Below are 20,636 nucleotides of genomic sequence, written 5' to 3' on the forward strand. Positions count from 1 at the left end.
AGGGCGTCTACTACAGGGTTCTTCTTGCCGGGGAGGTATTTGTTTGAGCAGGTGAACTCCGCGATGGCCGTGAGGTGTCGCTGCTGCCTGCAAGACCATGCGTCCCCCTGCTTGGTGAAGGCGTGGACCAGCGGCTGGTGGTCCATGTAGATTGTGAAGGGCATACCCTCCAGGAGGAACTTGAAGTGCTGGACCGCCCGGTACACTGCGCAGAGTTCCCTGTCGAAGGTGCTGTAGCGGGCCTCTGTGGGGTTGAACTTCTTGCTGAAGAAGACGATGGGCTTGGGGCGCCGTCGACGATCTGCTCCAGGACGGCTCTGCAGGCAACGCTACTGGCGTCCGTCGTCAGTTGGAGGGGAGTGCTGGGGTCCTGGTGGGCCAAGGTGGTTGCCTCGGCGAGGGTGGCCTTCATCAGGGAGAAGGCCTGCTGCTGGCTGGGTCCCCACACCAAGGATTTTGATTGGCCCTTCAGGAGCTCCGTCAGTGGGGCCATGGTGTGTGTGATCCCGGGGATGAACCTCCTGTTTTAATTTACCATCCTAAGGAACTCCTGGACGGCCTTGACGGAAGTGGGGACGGGGAACCTGGTGACGGCTGCGACCTTTGATGTGAGCGGGTGGACGCCATCCGGGGATATCTCGTGGCCCAGGAAGTCAGCTTTCTCGACGCCGAGGGTGCACTTGTCAAACTTGACGAAGAGGCCGTTCTCCTGCAGGCGCTGCAGGACCGCCCGGATGTGTCTCTGGTGCCCTTTGTGGGACCTGGAAAATATAAAGATATCATCCATGTAGCAGATGCAGAAGTTCAGGTCCCCCAGGATGCTGTACATCAGCTGCTGGAAAGTCGCCCCCCACGTTCCTCAGGTCGAAGGTGGAGAAGGCAAAGACGTAGGACCCAAAGGGCGTGATGATGGCGGTTTTCGGGATATCTTCTGGAGCAACTGGTACCTGAAAGTAAGATTTTAAAAGATCCAGCTTAGAAAATATTTTGGCCCCATGGAAGGAGGCCGTGAGGTCCTGCATGTTTGGCAGGGGGTAATGGTCAGGTTCAGTTGCGAGGTTGAGCCGCCTGCAGTCACCGCAGGGTCTCAGGAGCCATCTGGTTTCTGCACCATGTGGAGGGGAGAGGCCCAGGGGCTGGAGGCCTTCTTGCATATGCCCATCCGCTCCATCTCGGTGAAGGCGTCCTTGGCTTCCTGAAGGCACCGAGGGGAAGCCTCCGGAACTTTGCATGTGTAGGGGGCCCTTCGTCTTTATATGATGGCAGATGCCATGTTTTGCTGGGGCCCCAGGTACCTGATGGAGCTCGGGCTTGAATACATCGGGGAACTCCTTCAGCAGCTGGGCGTACTGGTGGGGGGCGACAGAGCAGATGGTAGGCACGCTGGGTCCCACTGCCAACGGGTGGGACTGGCAGGAGTCGGTGTCGAGGAGACGCTTGCAACCGACGTCGACTGCCAGCCTGAAGTGGGCGAGGAAATCCGCACCCACAAGCGGGGTCCTTATGTCCTCAACGATGAAGTTCTACGTATACCTCCGGCCAAGGATGGAGATCGACAGGAGCCTGGTGCCATAGGAGGGGATGGGGGACCCCTTGGCGGCCGTCAGGAAGGCAGCCAGGTCCGGTGGGCGCTTGCAGTCCTCCCTGGACGGCGGAAATATTGATCTAATGGCCCCGGTGTCAAACATCATCCTGCCGGAGATGGTGTCGCAGACATAGAAGCCTAATGGTCTTGGGCTCTGGGTTCCTCTGCTGCCATGGCGGCCTGTTCTGTTGGCCGCCACCTCCCCCGTTTTTTTGGATGGGAGAATGAGCACGGGGGTTGGCAGTTCCGGGCGTCCTTTCCGTACAGCTGGTGGTAGTAGCAAGGACCCAGTGGGTTCTTCTTGTGATGATACAGTGGCTACCTTTTGGTGACGGCACTTATCTCCTCCTCTGCGCCCTCCTCCTGTGTGCAGGTGCTGATGCCCACTCCGCTGCCCTTGCGGAGTTGGTCAGCTGCTGCGCCGTTCTAATCAAGTCCTCGAGCGGCATGGTGTAGGGCTCGAGGATCTGAGTCCAGACCTCTGGGAGGAGCTGGCGGAGGAGGATCTCCCTCGACAGGCTGATCTCGGACTGCCTGCCGCTGCTGTCGGTGCCAGGTAGGGTGAGGAGGTCATGGATCATGCCCCACGACTCCATGACGCTCTGGTCCTGCCGCAGGTTGATGATGAGGTCGAGGGCGCGGGCGGCCCTCTCGGCAGGGAGCAAGTCTCAATGAGGGAAGTTTTCAGGTGGCAGTAGGTGAGGGGGCATGCGGCGGACACCCACTGGACGAGTCTCCTGTAGACCTCCTCCGGCAGGGCGTTGATTACTGCGTCAGCTTGCAGCACCTCGTCTGTGAGTTCTGCCAGCCTGAACTGACTCTCGACCCTGTACAGCCATGATGATGGGTTTCCCTGTGTGAAAGGTGGCAGCTTTATGGCGAGGGCGGCTTTTGTTTGTCCTGCCAGGCAGGGCAGCGTGCGGGGCGCGGGTAGCGGTGTGGAGGAGCGTGTGAATCTTGGCGTGGGGGAGGGCGCAGGTGATATGAGCGGGAGGTAAACGTCTGAGTCTGCGAGGTTCGCAGTTAACTGAACATGGGAGGGAATGTCTGCGTCCATGCTCACTCTAGCCCTCTTAATTGGAGTGGGATACTCGCGTCAATACACACTTGGGAGCGCGCCGTGTGAGTCTGTTAATGACGCTGGTGATTTGCCGACGAGAGTCAGCACGCCCGAACGTTGGTTACAGCGCCATCATAAGTTCGCTCGGGGCGTGGGTAGTTCCTGGAGCCAAGACTAAGTCGCCGTGTGAATCTGCTAATGGCTCCGGGAACCACTCCAGGGTCACCACTTTAAGAGGTGCAGGAAAAAGTAACTGATGATTTATTGAGGACACAGGCGGTTTATATAGCGACGGACTGACGTTGCGCCGAGGAATACAATGAGAACCAGGGTGACCTGAGGCCAATGACGTTTGACAATAAATACAATGAATAAATGCACTCTGAGTTGCAAAATTGGACAATAAAGAAGAGGACAACATTCTGATACATGAGCAAAAGAAACATATGCCATACAAGTTAGTAACAGGTACATAATTACATAGATTAGTTTAAATGATTGGGTATGGTTGATCCTGCGTGACCCATTATCCTAGGAGCGGCATAGAAAACGGGTCGCCATCATAGAAGACCCACTTAGCGGGGACTTTACAAAGTTGCCTATATCTCGAACTGGTATACCCAACCTTAAGTGGACCTGACAGCCACTGATTTCCTTAAGGAGACAGGCCACCATGCAGAAGGTGGGCAGAAATCCAGTTTCGATGACAGGGGTAAAGTTGCCTATGTCTCGAACTGGTATACCCAACCTTAAGTGGACCTGACAGCCACTGATTTCCTTAAGGAGACAGGCCACCATGCAGAAGGTGGGCAGAAATCCAGTTTCGATGACAGGGGTAAAGTTGCCTATGTCTCGAACTGGTATACCCAACCTTAAGTGGACCTGACAGCCACTGATTTCCTTAAGGAGACAGGCCACCATGCAGAAGGTGGGCAGAAATCCAGTTTTGATGACACAGGCAAAGTTGCCTATGTCTCGAACTGGTATACCCAACCATAAGTGGACCTGACATCTACTGATTTCCTTAAGGAGACAGGCCACCATGCAAAAGGTGGGCAGAAATCCAGTTTTGATGACAGAGGCAAAGTTGCCTATGTCTCGAACTGGTATACCCAACCTTAAGTGGACCTGACAGCCACTGATTTCCTTAAGGAGACAGGCCACCATGCAAAGGTGGGCAGAAATCCAGTTTCGATGACAGAGACAAAGTTGCCTATGTCTTGAAACTGGTATACCCAACCTATAAGTGGACCTGACAGCCACTGATTTCCTTAAGGAGACAGGCCACCATGCAGAAGGTGGGCAGAAATCCAGTTTCGATGACAGGGTAAAGTTGCCTATGTCTCAAACTGGTATACCCAACCTCAAAGTGGACCTGACAGCCACTCATTTCCTTAAGGAGACAGGCCACCATGCAAAAGGTGGGCAGAAATCCAGTTTCGATGACACAGGCAAAGTTGCCTATGTCTCGAACTGGTATACCCAACCATAAGTGGACCTGACATCTACTGATTTCCTTAAGGAGACAGGCCACCATGCAAAAGGTGGGCAGAAATCCAGTTTTGATGACAGAGGCAAAGTTGCCTATGTCTCGAACTGGTATACCCAACCTTAAGTGGACCTGACAGCCACTGATTTCCTTAAGGAGACAGGCCACCATGCAAAAGGTGGCAGAAATCCAGTTTCGATGACAGAGGCAAAGTTGCCTACGTCTCGAAATGGTATACCCAACCTTAAGTGGACCTGACATCTACTGATTTCCTTAAGGAGACAGGCCACCATGCAAAAGGTTGGCAGAAATCCAGTTTCGATGACAGAGACAAATTTGCCTATGTCTTGAAATGGTATACCCAACCTTAAGTGGACCTGACAGCTACTGATTTCCTTAAGGAGACAAGCCACCATGCAAAAGGTGGGCAGAAATCCAGTTTCGATGACAGAGGCAAAGTTGCCTATGTCTCAAAATGGTATACCCAACCTCAATTGGACCTGACAGCTACTGATTTCCTTAAGGAGACAAGCCACCATGCAAAAGGTGAGCAGAAATCCAGTTTCGATGACAGAGGCAAAATTGCCTATACCTCGAAATGGTATACCCAACCTTAAGTGGACCTGACAGCTACTGATTTCCTTAAGGAGACACGCCACCATGCAAAAGGTGGGCAGAAATCCAGTTTCGATGACAGAGGCAAAGTTGCCTATGTCTCGAAATGGTATACCCAACCTTAAGTGGACCTGACAGCTACTGATTTCCTTAAGGAGACAGGCCACCATGCAAAGGTGGGCAGAAATCATTTCGATGACAGAGGCAAAGTTGCCTATATCTCAAATGGTATACCCAACCTTAAGTGGACCTGACAGCTACTGATTTCCTTAAGGAGACAGGCCACTATGCAAAAGGTGGGCAGAAATCCAGTTTCGATGACACAGGCAAAATTGCCTATGTCTCGAAATGGTATACCCAACCTTAAGTGAACCTGACAGCCAGTAATTTCCTTAAGGAGGCAGGCCACCATGCAAAAGGTGGGCAGAAATCCAGTTTCGATGGTATACCCCAACCTTAAGTGGACCTGACAGCCACTGATTTCGTTAAGGAGACACTCCACCATGCAAAAGGTGGGCAGAAATCCAGTTTCGATGACAGAGGCAAAGTTGCCTATGTCTCAAACTGGTATACCCAACCTTAAGTGGACCTGACAGCCCCTGATTTCCTTAAGGAGACAGGCCATTATGCAAAAGGTGGGCAGAAATCCAGTTTCGATGACAGAGGCAAAGTTGCCTATATCTCGAAATGGTATACCCAACCTTAAGTGGACCTGACAGCTACTGATTTTCTTAAGGAGACAGGCCACCATGCAAAAGGTGGGCAGAAATCCAGTTTCGATGACAGAGGCAAAGTTGCCTATGTCTCGAAATGGTATACCCAACCTTAAGTGGACCTGACAGCCACTGATTTCCTTAAGGAGACAGGCCACCATGCAAAAGGTGGGCAGAAATCCAGTTTCGATGACAGACAAAGTTGCCTATGTCTCGAAATGGTATACCCAACCTTAAGTGGACCTGACAGCTACTGATTTCCTTGAAGAGACAGGCCACCAACAAAAGGTGGGCAGAAATCCAGTTTCGATGACAGAGGCAAAGTTGCCTATGTCTTGAAATGGTATACCCAACCTTAAGTGGACCTGACAGCCACTGATTTCCTTAAGGAGACAGGCCACCATGCAAAGGTGGGCAGAAATCCAGTTTCGATGACAGAGGCAAAGTTGCCTATGTCTCGAACTGGTATACCCAACCTTAAGTGGACCTGACAGCCACTGATTTCCTTAAGGAGACAGGCCACCATGCAAAAGGTGGGCAGAAATCCAGTTTCGATGACAGAGGCAAAGTTGCCTATGTCTCGAAATGGTATACCCAACCTTAAGTGGACCTGACAGCTACTGATTTCCTTAAGGAGACAGGCCACCATGCAAAAGGTGGGCAGAAATCATTTCGATGACAGAGGCAAAGTTGCCTATATCTCGAAATGGTATACCCAACCTTAAGTGGACCTGACAGCTACTGATTTCCTTAAGGAGACAGGCCACTATGCAAAAGGTGGGCAGAAATCCAGTTTCGATGACACAGGCAAAATTGCCTATGTCTCGAAATGGTATACCCAACCTTAAGTGAACCTGACAGCCAGTAATTTCCTTAAGGAGGCAGGCCACCATGCAAAAGGTGGGCAGAAATCCAGTTTCGATGGTATACCCCAACCTTAAGTGGGCCTGACAGCTACTGATTTCCTTAAGGAGACAGGCCACCAACAAAAGGTGGGCAGAAATCCAGTTTCGATGGCAGAGACAAAGTTGCCCTTGTCTCGAACTGGTATACCCAACCTTAAGTGAACCTGACAGCCACTGATTTCCTTAAGGAGACAGGCCACCATGCAAAAGGTGGGCAGAAATCCGTCTTTTTCGATGACAGAGGCTTTGCCTATGTCTCAAACTGTAATACCTCAAAAGTGGACCTGACAGCCCCTGATGGGTTTCAGGAGACAGGCCACCATGCAAAGGTGGGCAGAAATCCAGTTTCATGACCCAAAGTTGCCTATGTCTCGAAATGGTATACCCAACCTTAAGTGGACCTGACAGCTACTGATTTTCTTCAGGAGACAGGCCACCATGCAAAAGGTGGGCAGAAACCAGTTTCGATGACAGAGGCAAAGTTGCCTATATCTCGAAATGGCTATTTTTCTCCTTAAGTGGACCTGACAGCTACTGATTTCCTTAAGGAGACAGGCCACCATGATGGTGGGCAGAAATCCAGATTTCGATGACAGAGACAAAGTTGTCTATATTAGTGATATGGTATATTATAAGTGGACCTGACAGCTACTGATTTTTGAAGAGACAGGCCACCATGCAAAGGTGGGCAGAAATCCAGTTTCGATGACAGAGGCAAAGTTGCCTGTTTGAAATGGTATACCCAACCATTGTGGACCTGACAGCCACTGATTTCTTGAGACAGGTATGCAAAACCAGGCAAAAATCCAGTTTCGATGACAGAGGCAAATGTTGCCTATGTCTCGAACTTATACCCAACTTTAAGTGGATTGACAGCCACTATTTTAAGGAGACAGGCCACATGCAAAAGGTGGGCAGAAATCAGTTTTATGACAGAGGCAAAGTTGCCTATGTCTTGAATTTTGGTATACCCAATAGTGGATGACAGATCCACTGATTTTCTGGGAGACAATACCATGCAAAGGTGGGCAGAAATCGTTTGATGACAGATGCAAAGTTTATAGTGTATAGTACTAGTGGACCTTACTATTTTTAAAGGAGACAGGCCACATGCAAAGGTGGGCAGAAATTTTCGATGACACAGGCAAAATTGCCTATGTCTCGAAAATGGTATACCCATTGGAACCTGACAGGTTGGCAGGCCACCATGCAAAGGTGGGCAGAAACAGATCCATTTTTGATAAGAATATGGAAAAAGACCCACTACTGATTTCTTAAGGAGACAGGCCACCAACAAAGGTGGGCAGAAATCCAGTTTCGATGGCAGAGACAAAGTTGCCCTTGTCTCAACTGGTATACCCAACAGGCCAGTGAACCTGACAGCCACTGATTTCCTTAAGGAGAACCGATGACATCCAGACAACTCCAGAGCCAAATGAATGCAGATTTTGTTTCTTTAGCTGAGACGCCTTCAGATGAACCACATAGGTTGACCTTCAGCGGAACTCGGAAGTTGTGGAAAATGGAATGGGAAACGCCTTGAACCTAGGAAGGGTCTTGGAGCCCCTCCCATGCCACCAGAGGTGCGTTTCGACCCGCCAGTCACCAAGTCAACCTGTGACTCATCCACACTGTTTTTCCGGATGTCTCAAGCCCTCGTCCTTCCTGTTTTCCTCAACAATCCTTCTTTCATTTTTTTACCATCTCAGGTCCTCCCACTGCTCGTAGTTCCTTTTTCATTGGGCTTATTATTTTTTCCTGTACTGTTCCTTTTCTAACTTGCTCAGTTGGTCAAATAGGTCCTCAACCTGGCCCTGGTCTTTTCTTCCCTCTGTTTTTCAACACAACTGTTGGGCCTCTTCTTCTTGCTGTTGTTGTCCAGGCTTTTATTATGTCCAGTTCAATGTGTTTATGGAAGTTCCTCTTCCATGGAGGAGCGCCATTAACATGTACTTATCCTGATTTCTCAGTTCTTCCAATGCCTTAGGTGCTAAACATTCTTCGTTCTTTAATTATATTCTCCTCCTGCAGTCTGTTTCTCTTAATAAGCATTCTTTCCTAATTTGTTCCAGTTATAGGTTCATGCTTTATTCTTCACTACAGGTTCTTCTGCACGTTTTAGGAGCACTTCAAGTTCTGCTGTTGGTGTAAAGCTCTCTCCAAGTTGTCCTGCAGCTGTTCCTCCCATTCCTTAGCTTCTCTTTCTTCCTTGTCCTCTTCCTAGCCTCTCCTTCTATTTTCTGCTCCTAATTAGACCCAGTTTTGACCTGGACTTCTTCTTTCAAACCTGGGTCTTCTCCTGTTCATCTTCTAACTTTTTCTGAGAAAGTAATGTCCAGGCATTTATCTTCCAATTCTTATAATCACTGCATTTTCTCCTCCTAATTATAGACCCAGTTCTTCATGATTTCAAGTTCTATAAATGATCTCAGTCTTAGCTCTTTGTGTTTAGGGCTTCTGTTGCCAAGAGAGACCAATATTCTTTATGGGCAACCCTAGACTGGTGCGACAATGTTTTTAGCATCAGGACCTCATTCTGAAGGCTGGTGTTCCTCTGGGTCTCATCTGCAAGGTTCTTCTCGAGCTCATGATTTCTGGTCCGGATTTTTGCTTCAATTTCCGTCATTCTGAGGCTCAGTTCATTGGCCTTCTCTAGAGCGCTCTCCAGTTCTCTGTCCTTCTCAACCACCATTTGCTGGAAGATACTTCGTAGTTCTCTTTCCTCGTCGTCTCTCTTCCTCAGCAAGAGGTCTTTCTCGTCCAGTTGATGCTCCAGAGACGCTACGTTATCCATCAGTTCCTTTTGTAAGTTTTGCAAGACATCACCTCGACCTAAAGCCAGTTCGCAGTCATCTTCCAACTTTCCTTTCTCAATGTTCAAATTTTCGATTTCTCTTTTCAGTTGTATTCCCTCAGCTGCTTTCTTTTCTAGCAGAAGATCCCTGTCCAAGATTTGGTTTCGAAGCCACAAATCTCTAAATAGCCGTTCAACATCAGTTCAGTTGACTTCCGTGAACTTTCCTGATTTCCAGTTCCTCTGCATCTCTTTTTCCTCATCCAGTTGTCCTGGATTTTGTCTCAACAAGTGGGGAAGGTGTCTCCAGTTCTTCTTTCCCCTCCTCCTCCTCCTCTGTTTGTAGAAGCTCTTCTGTTTCCAGAATTTCTTCTTCCTCCTCCTCCTCACCACCATAATCATAATCAGGGTTGTCAAGTTCCTCCTCCTCAGAGCTTTCCAGATCCTCCTCCTCAGAGCTTTCCAGACCTTCAAATATAAGACTTGCATCCACTGAGGGGGCCACTTCCAGGTCGTCCTCTTCAGTCAGAGAGTATCGCTTCAAGAGTTTCTGCCTCCAGCAAACAACAGCCCAACGCCAAGAGCCCTGCCATCAAGGCCACCCAAGGGAAGGCACCTGTTAAGGGCCGACTCATTCAACGCCACTGTTCGGTGGTCGTGTTTCCACAACCTCTGGATGTCCAAGACTCCGATGGCGATGTGATGATGATTTTCCCAAAGGGTCCATTTATTCCTAGAGCACAAGGCATGTTGGGCATAGGTGATGAGTACAAGGCCATTCAGTGCAAATACTTGAAGGGTCATTCTGTAATGTTAATCATTTACTCTGGCCTTCACCAAGACTAGTTTTAGAATGTCACGTCCCCCGATTCCCTTCAGGAGGTCGAGCTTCTCCGAAGAAGAAGAAGGATCTGTTCGAAGACTCCAGCGTCCATTGGGCATCATCATTCTTGGCTCGTCTCTGGAGAAATCCTTCTTCTTGTTTTCTCCATCTTCCATGTCTTCTTTTTCTCTTTTTCTTCTCCTTCGTTAGAGTTCTGAAGACAGACAATGGGTGCTGCTGGGGCGTCGCCACTGAGAACTGAAGCCTCGTCAAGGAATCTTTTGGAATCCTCAGAAACTTTCATTCCCAACCCCCCTCAGCAATCCTGGACTAATAATCTTCCCGTCTAATATTCTTCTATCTTCTAATGAAGTCAGTCTCTATTTTCTTTTTCATATTTCTCAATGCCACATTTTGCTTGGTGGTTCTATTTTTTCACTGAAAGGATTTGTTGTCTTTCCCATTTGCTATTATTATTATTATTATTATTATTATTATTATTATCATTATAATTTGGCAGCAGTTTTTAAACAGGTTCATTGAATATGGAAGTTCTGCATTTTGAGCAGAAGACTTTTTCTATTTTCAGGGGCGACTTCTCATTGGAGGTGCGTGCTAACATGCTCGCCTTATTTGTCATTTCATGGGTTTCTCAGTTCTGAATTCTGCATTCTATACAGTTGGTTCTATACAATTGTTGCTAATGACGCATTTCCAGAGTTCTTTCCAGCGGGAGCTCCTCCTGCATAGGTCCTTCTGAATTTATACAGGGCTTCAGCGGGGGTCATGGATGGCAAATTCTGATTGGTTGCAGTCAGCGAACTTCAAGCCAAATTCCTAATCGATCCTGACAGATCTTCCAACCTGGGAATGTCATTCATTCCAGCGTTCCCATTGGCCTGCCGTTGCGTGATGTCATGCCGGCTGACATCAAGTTGGCTGCTATTGGGCTGCGGATGAATGAAGTCATTATCTACTCTTTCTCGTAGTCGATGGGATTGTTCAAAAGGGCTTTTCGCTCATCAGGGCATCTCCATTCTCAGGGTTGTCGTTTTCAGGTATTCGTTGGATTTGGCGGGTGTTCTGCATTATTCTTCTTAAATTTGGTGTAAGCGATGCCTCCTCTCATTCATTGTTGTTTTGTCTCAGCAATGAGGAGCGCCTTAGCAGGCTCCCATTCCCTTATATTTAGTATAATACTTCGGAGATCTTTCTCCGTGGTTTGATGGCCTCTTCCTGGGCGTCTCCCTTTAGACAGACGCATCGTGGTCATTTATAAGCGCCGGGGCATCCTCGGACAGGACATACAAATTGGTAGACCACGTTCTTCTGCTTGAGGGTTCTCTTGCTGGAGAGGGTTCTTTTCATTCAGATCACCTGGTTCTTATAATAAATTATAAGATTTATTCTCTTACTGTCTTCAGTGACGTTTTCCATGACGATTTTCTTCAAGTTTCTGGGGATGCATTAGACCTTATAATAATCTTTATGTCATCTTGGGGCAGGTTGTGTGTTCTCACCGTTGTACCATTTTTCCAGGCCAGTTGAATTTCTTTGTTGATGAGTTTGTTGGTGAAACCATTGTTCACCTGCATTTTCGTTCCTCGACAAAATTCTGAGACCCAGTTCTTCATGATTTCAAAAGTCTTCTACAAAATAAATGCAGCTGATCTCAGTCTTGGCTCTTTTTCGGTTATTATTATATTTTCCTTGGCTGCCTTTCTCTGTGTGGGTGTTGCGGAGACCAGTCGAAGATTTCATATTCCTAGTCTTTAAGACTTCATAGGAACGCTGACTGGTGCGACTGAACTTGGATCTTTTAGCATATAGGACCTCATTCTGATGGCTGGTGTTCCTCTGGGTCTCATCTGCGAGGTTCTTCTCGAGCTCATGATTTCTGGTCAGATTTTCAATGAGAGTGCAGATTTCCGTCATTCTGAGGCTCAGTTCATTGGCCTTCTCTAGAGCGCTCTCCAGTTCTCTGTCCTTCTCAACCACCGTTTGCTGGAAGATAAATTTATAGTTCTCTTTCCAGAAAGTCGTCTCTCTTCCTCAGCAAGAGGTCTTTCTCGTCCAGTTGATGCTCCAGAGGCAGGACTACGTTATCCATCAGTTCCTTTTGTAAGTTTTGCAAGACATCACCTCTGCCACCTAAAGCCAGCAGTCATCTTCCAACTTTCCTTTCTCAATGTTCAAATTTTCGATTTCTCTTTTCAGTTGTATTCCCTCAGCTGCTTTCTTTTCTAATAAGAAGATCCCTGTCCAAGATTTGGACGAGGAATCAGGCCACACTATCTCTAACAAAAGAGTATAAGTGTTCAACATCAGTTCAGTTGACTTCCATGTTGAACTTTCCTGATTTATCAGTTCCTCTGCTAACCTCTCTTTTTCCTCATCCAGTTGTCCTGGATTTTGTCTCAACAAGTCGGGTACGTTGATAATAAGGTGTCTTCCAGTTCTTCTTTCCCCTCCTCCTCCTCAGTGCTGTAGAGGCTCTTCTGTTTCCAGAATTTCTTCTTCCTCCTCCTCCTCCTCAGTGGTTTCGAGCTCTTCTGTTTCTGTTTCCAGAATTTCTTCTTCCTCCTCCTCCTCACCACCATAATCATAATCAGGGCTGTCAAGTTCCTCCTCCTCAGAGCTTTCCAGATCCTCCTCCTCAGAGCTTTCCAGACCTTCAAATATAAGACTTGCACATCCACTCTGCCATGGGGCCACTTCCAGGTCGTCCTCTTCACAGTTGAGAGTATCGCTTCCAAAGAGTTTCTGCCTCCAGCAAACAACAGCAGCAACAGGCAACGCCAAGAGCCCTACCATCAAGGCCACCCAAGGGAAGGCGTCCTGAGTCCTGATTCCTCGTCCACCCACCTCTCGCTGGTTCGTTTCAAATCTAACCACCATATTATGACGGTGGACTTATTATCAACTAAAAAATTCTCCCTCGGAAATAATATATTTTAACATATATGAAAATATATTATTTCGAGGTAGAACCAGCGAATTGGATATTAAAGGACGTTTGTAGCTTTCTGATTGTATATGAATCACGGTGATGTGATAAATAGTCATAATATGGCTATGTGCGACAAAGCACTACACGGTCAACATGGCAGAGGTGGGTGGATATCGTCTCCAAATGCAAAACACCTGAGTTCGACGGGTGAGTTGATGGGAGATGATATTCACTTATACCTCTCTTGTGGCCGACTGCGTTAGTGCGTCCCTGTAGTCCTGATTCCTCGTCCATCGCTGGTTCGACCCCACCCACGGGATGGTGGACTTATTATCAACTAAAAATTCCCTTGGTAACATATATGAAAATATATTATTTCCTAGGCAAATGCGAATTGGATATTAAAGGACGTTTTGTATACTTTCTGATTATATATATATATATATATATATATATATATATATATATATATATATATATATATATATATATATATATATATATATATATATATATATATATATATATATATATATATATATATATATATAATATATATATATATATATATATATATATATATATATATATATATATATATATATATATATATATATATATATATATATATATATATATATATATATATATATATATATATATATATATATATATATATATATATATATATATATATATATATATATATATATATATATATATATATACTTCATGACTTCTTCTGCCCATTTTTTGTCCCTTATCCTGACCTAATTCCTCTTCTACCTCGTCTTTGATGTTGAACAGACACAAACAGAGAAGGAATAAAAGGAGGAAGAGGAGGATGAGGATGAGCCGTTTCAAAGGAAGATCCAGCCTATTATTACTACTCTTACTTTAAGTATACCTTAGTTTTACCAGACCACTGAGCTGATTAACAGCTCTCCTAGGGCTGGCCCGAAGGATTAGGCTTATTTTACGTGGCTAAGAACCAATTGGTTACTTAGCTACTCTTACTACCATACGAGAGAGAGAGAGTCTGCTTCGACTATGAAGAGGAATTGATATATAATTAATATCCTTTTATTTACAGATCTGCTGATGAAATGGGAAACTGGAAACAAGAAAGAGGTTATAATAGAAGAATCATGGCTTTACAGAGACAGAAAGACTTAAACAGACACAAAAGAAAGGAGGAATAACGAAGGAGGAGCCGTTGCAAAGGAAGATCCAGCCTCTTAATACTACTACCACAACTTCACCGTTCACCCTCGGTTTGTTTACGTTTCTTCTTCTTCTCCCGTAATTGAGGGACGTTGACATTTCTTCTCCCTTACTTGAGGGAAAACGTTTTATTTCTGCCTCGTTTTCGTCGCAAAGACGCCGGAAATGCATCGCAGTGACGCATTTTGACCATCTATAATTATCCCTTGACCTCTTTGAAACAAAAGACGTCGGTTTTGCGTCGCGGAACGGAAATAAATAAGGGGTTTTCAGACGTAAGTGACGGCGCTCGTCGTCTCGACCTCTTGATGTACGAAGAAGCCTCCCTCAGGGGATCGATGTAGAGGGGGTTATTTAACCCCAGTTTAGGTGTTTTAGGGAAATAGATAGGGATCATGGATCCAAGGGGGCGGATACCACTCTTACATAACTGAAATTGCTCTAATTCCGTCATACGTGGTCTTGACCTGGTGATGTATAAGCCTCCCTCCTGGGATCGATGTAGATGCCTGATTTAACCCCAATATAGGTGTTTTAGGGAACTAGACAGATATCATGGCATTCAGGGGTCGGATACCCCTTTGAGTATTATTAAAGCTGCCCTAATTCCATCATAGGCTGGTCAGGCTAAGCTAGGCCACAGGGGAGACATCCCAGCCTAACCTAACTGAGGGTGACCCCTAATGATGTTAGTTGTTCTTCTCATTCCTCCTGTGGCATTTGTCGGCCTAGGTTGAGTATTGTCACCATTTTCTGCGGAGGAGAGTATCCCCTGGTTGCCTCAATTTGCTCCAGATTGGGTACGATTGCCTGCCACTGTAGCTTAGGCTAGGATACCTTATATAGGCTAGGCTAGGCTACCCTATACAGCCTAGGCTGTGCTAGACTATCCTATATAGTCTAGGCTGTGCTAGGCTACCCTATATAGCCTAGGCTAGGTTATTCTATATAGTCTCGGCTAGGCTAGGCTACCCCATATAATCTAGGCTTGGATAGGCTACCTTATTTAGGCTAGGCTAAGATTGTGGGAGAGTTGCACATGACATTGTATCTGCTGGTAGTTTTGAGAACGAGTGGAGTAGGAGGCTCTAACACCACCCTTGAGTAGGAGACACTTCAGTCTGTGTGTCTGATGTTAAGTGTTACTTGGGGCCCCAGATTTTATGTATCCCTTGGTCAGTCACTTAATGCCGATGTTCAGGCAGGGGAAATATCGAGACGCTCTTCCCTACTGACATCCCCTGAATTTCAGGTGTATTGGTTTAGTTTCTGTTCCCTCGTATTTATGTATTTGTCACGTTTCTCTCTCTCTCTCTCTCTCTCTCTCTCTCTCTCTCTCTCTCTCTCTCTCTCTCTCTCTCTCTCTCTCTCTCAGGTTGATTTCCCTTTTGGCACCCAATTGGGTTTATTAACGTCTGTTGACTCTGTCCATAATGAGGGTTTTCAGCCGAAGGTTGAATGGAAGGAAAAAGGAAAATGGTATCCCTTCAGCAGCCCTGGTATTAAAATGCCTTCTTTCATTTTTGACCAAATGTCCTTGACAAATGTTTCACTTATGGGCCAGCACCACACTTCGCTGCCCATACGACAGACTTGTTGTTGACCACAATGCTCAATGCAGCATCCCATTATAGGAAGCAGGGTATACAGTCAGGTCAGTTGGACTGTTCATTTGTCCTTAAAGATGGTCTGAAATAGAAGGACAGTGAAGCAGGTTTAAAGGATATCTGTAGTTATGTGGAACATCAATTATTTTACTTCAACAGCCTGAGCAATGTTTGAAGTGGTGATTTATGGATATAGTGTATTTGCTTTAGTCTGTAGGACATTTTATATTGATTGTTACTGTGGAAAACTTTAATGCCTGTATACTAATATAAACCGAATACAATTCCTGTATATTTATAATGATCAGTTTCTTTATCTTGCAGATAATTTGTGACGCACCAAATGCAGACTTGGTCAGAGGTCCTCAGAAAGTGAAGTTGAAGTACTTGATCGTCAAGAAGGAAGTGTTTCTTTTGGTCTCATTGGGAACGTGTTAGGACCGCTGTCCATTTTATTTTTTCTGTAAGTATTTAAAAGATTATCTGTATGTTTATGAGTACTGTCATTCATGTATGGTTTAAAGTTTAACTTTTGAGGTTAGGAACATTCTAATTGTTAGGCTTGGCTCTCTCTTGGCATCAGGATTGAAAAAACAAAATCATTTGTTCCCAAGGATATGAACCTTCGTTTGTTAGGTGGGAGTACAGGCAGAACAAGAATTTTTTTACCATAGTGAATCTGAGAACTCTTACAGGAAATAAACCATTTACTTGCTCTTTATGTCAAAGTAGTTTTTCTCATTCTAAAAGTCTCAAAATACACATCAGACATCATAATGGAGAGAAGCCATTCACTTTTTCTGATTGTCCAAAAAGTTATACACGTTAGAATAGCCTGAAATTACACATGAAAATTCATACCGGAGAGACTCTGGCCTTTCATTTGCACTGAATGCCAAAAAGGGTTTTATCATTCCTCTCATCTCTAGGTACAAATGAGAACCCATACTGGAGAGAAGCAGCCATTCACCTTGCCAAAGGAGTTTTTCTCTATCCCATGTTCTTAAAAGGCACATGGAAACTCATACTAGATAGAAATGGTTTATGTGCACTGGGTGTCCAAGTAGCCTTTTCATTAGAACCACCTCAAAATGCACATGCAATTCGTATAAGCAAAGGTCATTCTTCTGTAGATAGATTTATAAGACTCCCAACTCATGAAGGAAAGATGCTGCTCATTTGTTTGTCAAAATTAGAGTAAGTTGGGAATTTGTGGTAAAGGCAGAAGCTGCTGCTTGAATGTCAACCAACGTTGGCCCGAATAACATTGATTCCAAACAGAATCCAAGGATGCCATTTTATTTCTTTTGAGACAAATTGTGTCCAGATGGTCATTGCATTGTGATATTTGTTTTTCCAGAGGATGCTTATTTTAGGGTTGAAATGAGCACATACTGTACTGTAAAACATGAAATTATTTTGAATTTCAAATTCTGTTTTTGTTATGAATGATGCTATTCAGAACAAGTTTTTCTCAGATTTTTTATTTTATTTCAGAGTATTCCAAAGAGAGGAAAATTTCAAGAGACCCTAACTAGGATATGAGTATTGTAAATGGAACATCCTGTGGAAATGTCATTAACCAAAAAAGAGATGCAGAATTTGGAGGAGGATCACCCTGATAACACAGATGAAGACTCTTTATTTGCAGATCCCTTCTTAGAAGTGAAGGCAGAACCAGAATTTTTTTAACATAGTGAATTTGATGTGAACTGTTCATCCCAATCTATTAAGTACGAGGACAGCTCTCCAAGCTGTGATGATGAAAGTGGAAAGGAGGTCTGTATTGCAGAAGAAAATAGACATTTGGTTAGAACAAAAGAATTTTCAAAGAGAAGCAACACAGCAGGGAAGAGAATAACTTGTGCTGAATGCCAAAGGACATTTTCAAAGATGTCCCACTTGAAATACCACATGAGAACTCATACAGGTGAGAAACCATATACTTCCTCTATATGTCAAAGGAGTTTTTCTTGTCAAAGTGATCTCAAAAAACACATGAAAACTCTTACAGGAGAGAAACCTTATACTTGCTCTGTATGTCAAAGAAGTTTTTCTGATCAAAATAGTCTCAAAATACACATGAGAACTCATACAGGAGAGAAACCTTATACTTGCTCTGTATGTCAAAGAAGTTTTTCTGATCAAAGTAGTCTCAAAACACACATGAGAACTCATACGGGAGAGAAACCTTATACTTGCTCTGTATGTCAAAGAAGTTTTTCTCATCAAAATAGTCTCAAAATACACATGAGAACTCATATGGGAGAGAAACCTTTTACTTGCTCTGTATGTCAAAGAAGTTTTTCTGATCAAAGTACTCTCAAAAGACACACGAGAACTCATACAGGAGAGAACCCTTATTCTTGCTCTATATGTCAATGGCGTTTTCCTCAGCACTGTAATCTCAAAACACACATGAAAAATCATACGGGAGAGAATCCTTATACTTGCTCTGTATGTCAAAAAAGTTTTTTTGGTCAAAGTCACCTCAAAACACACAAGAACTCATACGGGAGAGAAACCTTATACTTGCTCTTTATGCCAAAGAAGTTTTTCTCTTCAGAGTATTCTCAAAAGACACATGAGAACTCATACCGGAGAGAAACCTTATACTGGCTCTGTATGTCAAAAAAGTTTTTCTCAACAAATTAATCACAAAGCACACATGAGAACTCATACAGGAGAGAAACCTTTTACTTGCTCTGTATGTCAAAGGACAGTTTCACTCAAGTGCCAAATGAAATCCCACATGAGAACTCATACAGGAGAGAAACCTTTTACTTGCTCTGTATGTCAAAGAAGTTTTTCTCAGCAAAGTACTCTCAATAGACACATGAGAACTCATACAGGAGAGAAACCTTATTCTTGCTCTTTATGTCAAAGAAGTTTTTCTCAAACAGATAATCTCATAAAACACATGAGAACTCATACAGGTGAGAAACCTTATACTTGCTCTATATGCCAAAGAAGCTTTTCTCAATCAAGTCATCTCAAAACACATGAGACTTCACACTAGACAGAAACTGTATACTTGATCTTTGTTCTGGTAGTTTTTCTAATTCTGAAATTCTGAAAGTACACACTGGAAATCATTGTAGAGAGGACATTCTCCAGTCCTAATGTCAAAAATGTTGGACAGTTTCAAGTGCTTTGAGATTACTCATGAAAATTCATAATATTTAGAGGGCAGTTTAATGTACTGAATGCCAAAAAGGTATTTAGTATTCCTCTGCTCTCAAAAACCTTAAGTGAACCCATATTAGAGAGAAGCCATTCACATCTCATGAGTGCTAAAGGAGATATTGTGAATCAAGGTGTCTCAAAAGGTGTGTGAAAACTCATATTAGAAAAAAGTCATATAAACTATAAGCACTTGGTTCCCAACTTTTTTTTTTTTTCGTTAGGTCCATCTTAGAATGAATGTGTTAACTCAGAAGAAAGATGTCAGTCATTCTTCCACACAATGTTCAAGCAGTTTTTCTCTTGTAGATTCATAACGTACGTGAGAAGTCACGGAGGATAGACATTGTTCTTTTACACTGCAGGTTATATTTTTGTCTTGTAATCTCCATATCACAGTCATTGGTTCTATATGCCAAAATAGTATTTTCAAGTGTCAAAATGCACAAGTATTTTGACATAAGAGGTATTGTTCAGTTGTACTGACAGATTTATTAAGGTTTGCATCCCAAAGTAAGTTGCACTGGGTATGGAAATAATTATTGTGAAATTTTCTGCAAAATATGGAAAAAAAAAAAGCAACAGTAACTTAAGGGACTATAAAAAGTAAAATCCTTATTTATATTTTTAGGATCCAATTAGTTTTTACAGGGAAGTTATTCTGATTCTGTGTTGTAAACTGTGCTATTGAGAGCGTTTGTTTTTTATATTTTGTTTCTGAGTATTCCAAACAGAGGAAAATTTAATCAGATCCTAACTAGGATCGAGTATTATACGTAGAACCTCCTGTGAAAGTGGAAGATGAAAAATCGTTGTCATTGCTCTCAAAGTAGAAAATGAGAATTTGGAGGAGGATCTTACTGAAAACACAAATGAGGGCTCTTTGTTTGCAGACCCTTTTTTTGAAGTCAAGGCAGAACCAGAATATTTTGACCATAGCGAATATGATGTGACATTGTACTCACTGAACAACGTACAGTGCCAGGTGAAGAAATTTTCTGGTGCCTACTTCACTTTTCTTGTTCTTGCGTACTTTTTGTATGATTTCTAAATTAAGAATTAGTTTTGTCATTGGCTGACATGAATTTTTCTTCCTTTTGTTATTAGGCATTATGCGTATGCACTTGTATATGTAGTTGTAAGTTTGAATATTTCCATGAAATGTTAGTCTTAGTGGATTAGTCTTAGTGGAAGTAAAAAGATTGATTTCTTCATTGAACATCAATGAAAATTAGGTCCAGTTTTATTTGATTATTTTTTATATGTTCTTGGTTTTAATATTCTACAAAGAATGAGATAAAGCTTTAGGAAATCTTGGACACAGTAGACTGACTGTATTACTATTTTCTGTTTTAAGCTAACCAGTCAGAAGTGAGGAGCCAGGACTTGCTTTGTAAATGACTAAAGTACTGTATCATTCAGATGAGATTAAACCTCTTTTTTTGCTTAGTTCGGCTCTCTGGTAATGTTACCAAAGAACTCTAGACTTGCGATGTATTTGAGACTTCTGTCAGTAATATTGTGAGATTAGGGTCAATGAAATGCTTTGCCAAAGATGGTCTTGACCTCTGAATGAGTTAAATAGAAAGCCATCAGTTCCTTTGGTCATTACTTCATGAGGCAATTTTGCTTTCTTGTTAGTGAACTTTGAGAGAGAAAGAGAGTTTAGTTACGAGTGAGATTTAAGA

The 20,636-nt window shown here is 43.9% G+C and overlaps 2 long non-coding RNA genes across 5 annotated transcripts in view; one reads left to right on the forward strand and one right to left on the reverse strand.

Annotated features, from left to right (window-relative positions):
* LOC136847446 (uncharacterized) overlaps window positions 1-20,636 on the reverse strand; it is a 116,981-nt gene that overhangs the window by 11,796 nt on the left and 84,549 nt on the right. The gene's annotated exons all lie outside the window — the stretch shown is intronic.
* On the forward strand, window positions 14,225-20,354 carry LOC136847447 (uncharacterized). Its single transcript, XR_010855756.1, has 3 exons — window positions 14,225-14,433; window positions 16,090-16,228; window positions 17,263-20,354. It is a non-coding gene; the product is annotated as an uncharacterized lncRNA (long non-coding RNA).

Source organism: Macrobrachium rosenbergii, chromosome 16, assembly GCF_040412425.1.
Source record: "Macrobrachium rosenbergii isolate ZJJX-2024 chromosome 16, ASM4041242v1, whole genome shotgun sequence".
Lineage (NCBI taxonomy): Eukaryota > Metazoa > Arthropoda > Malacostraca > Decapoda > Palaemonidae > Macrobrachium > Macrobrachium rosenbergii.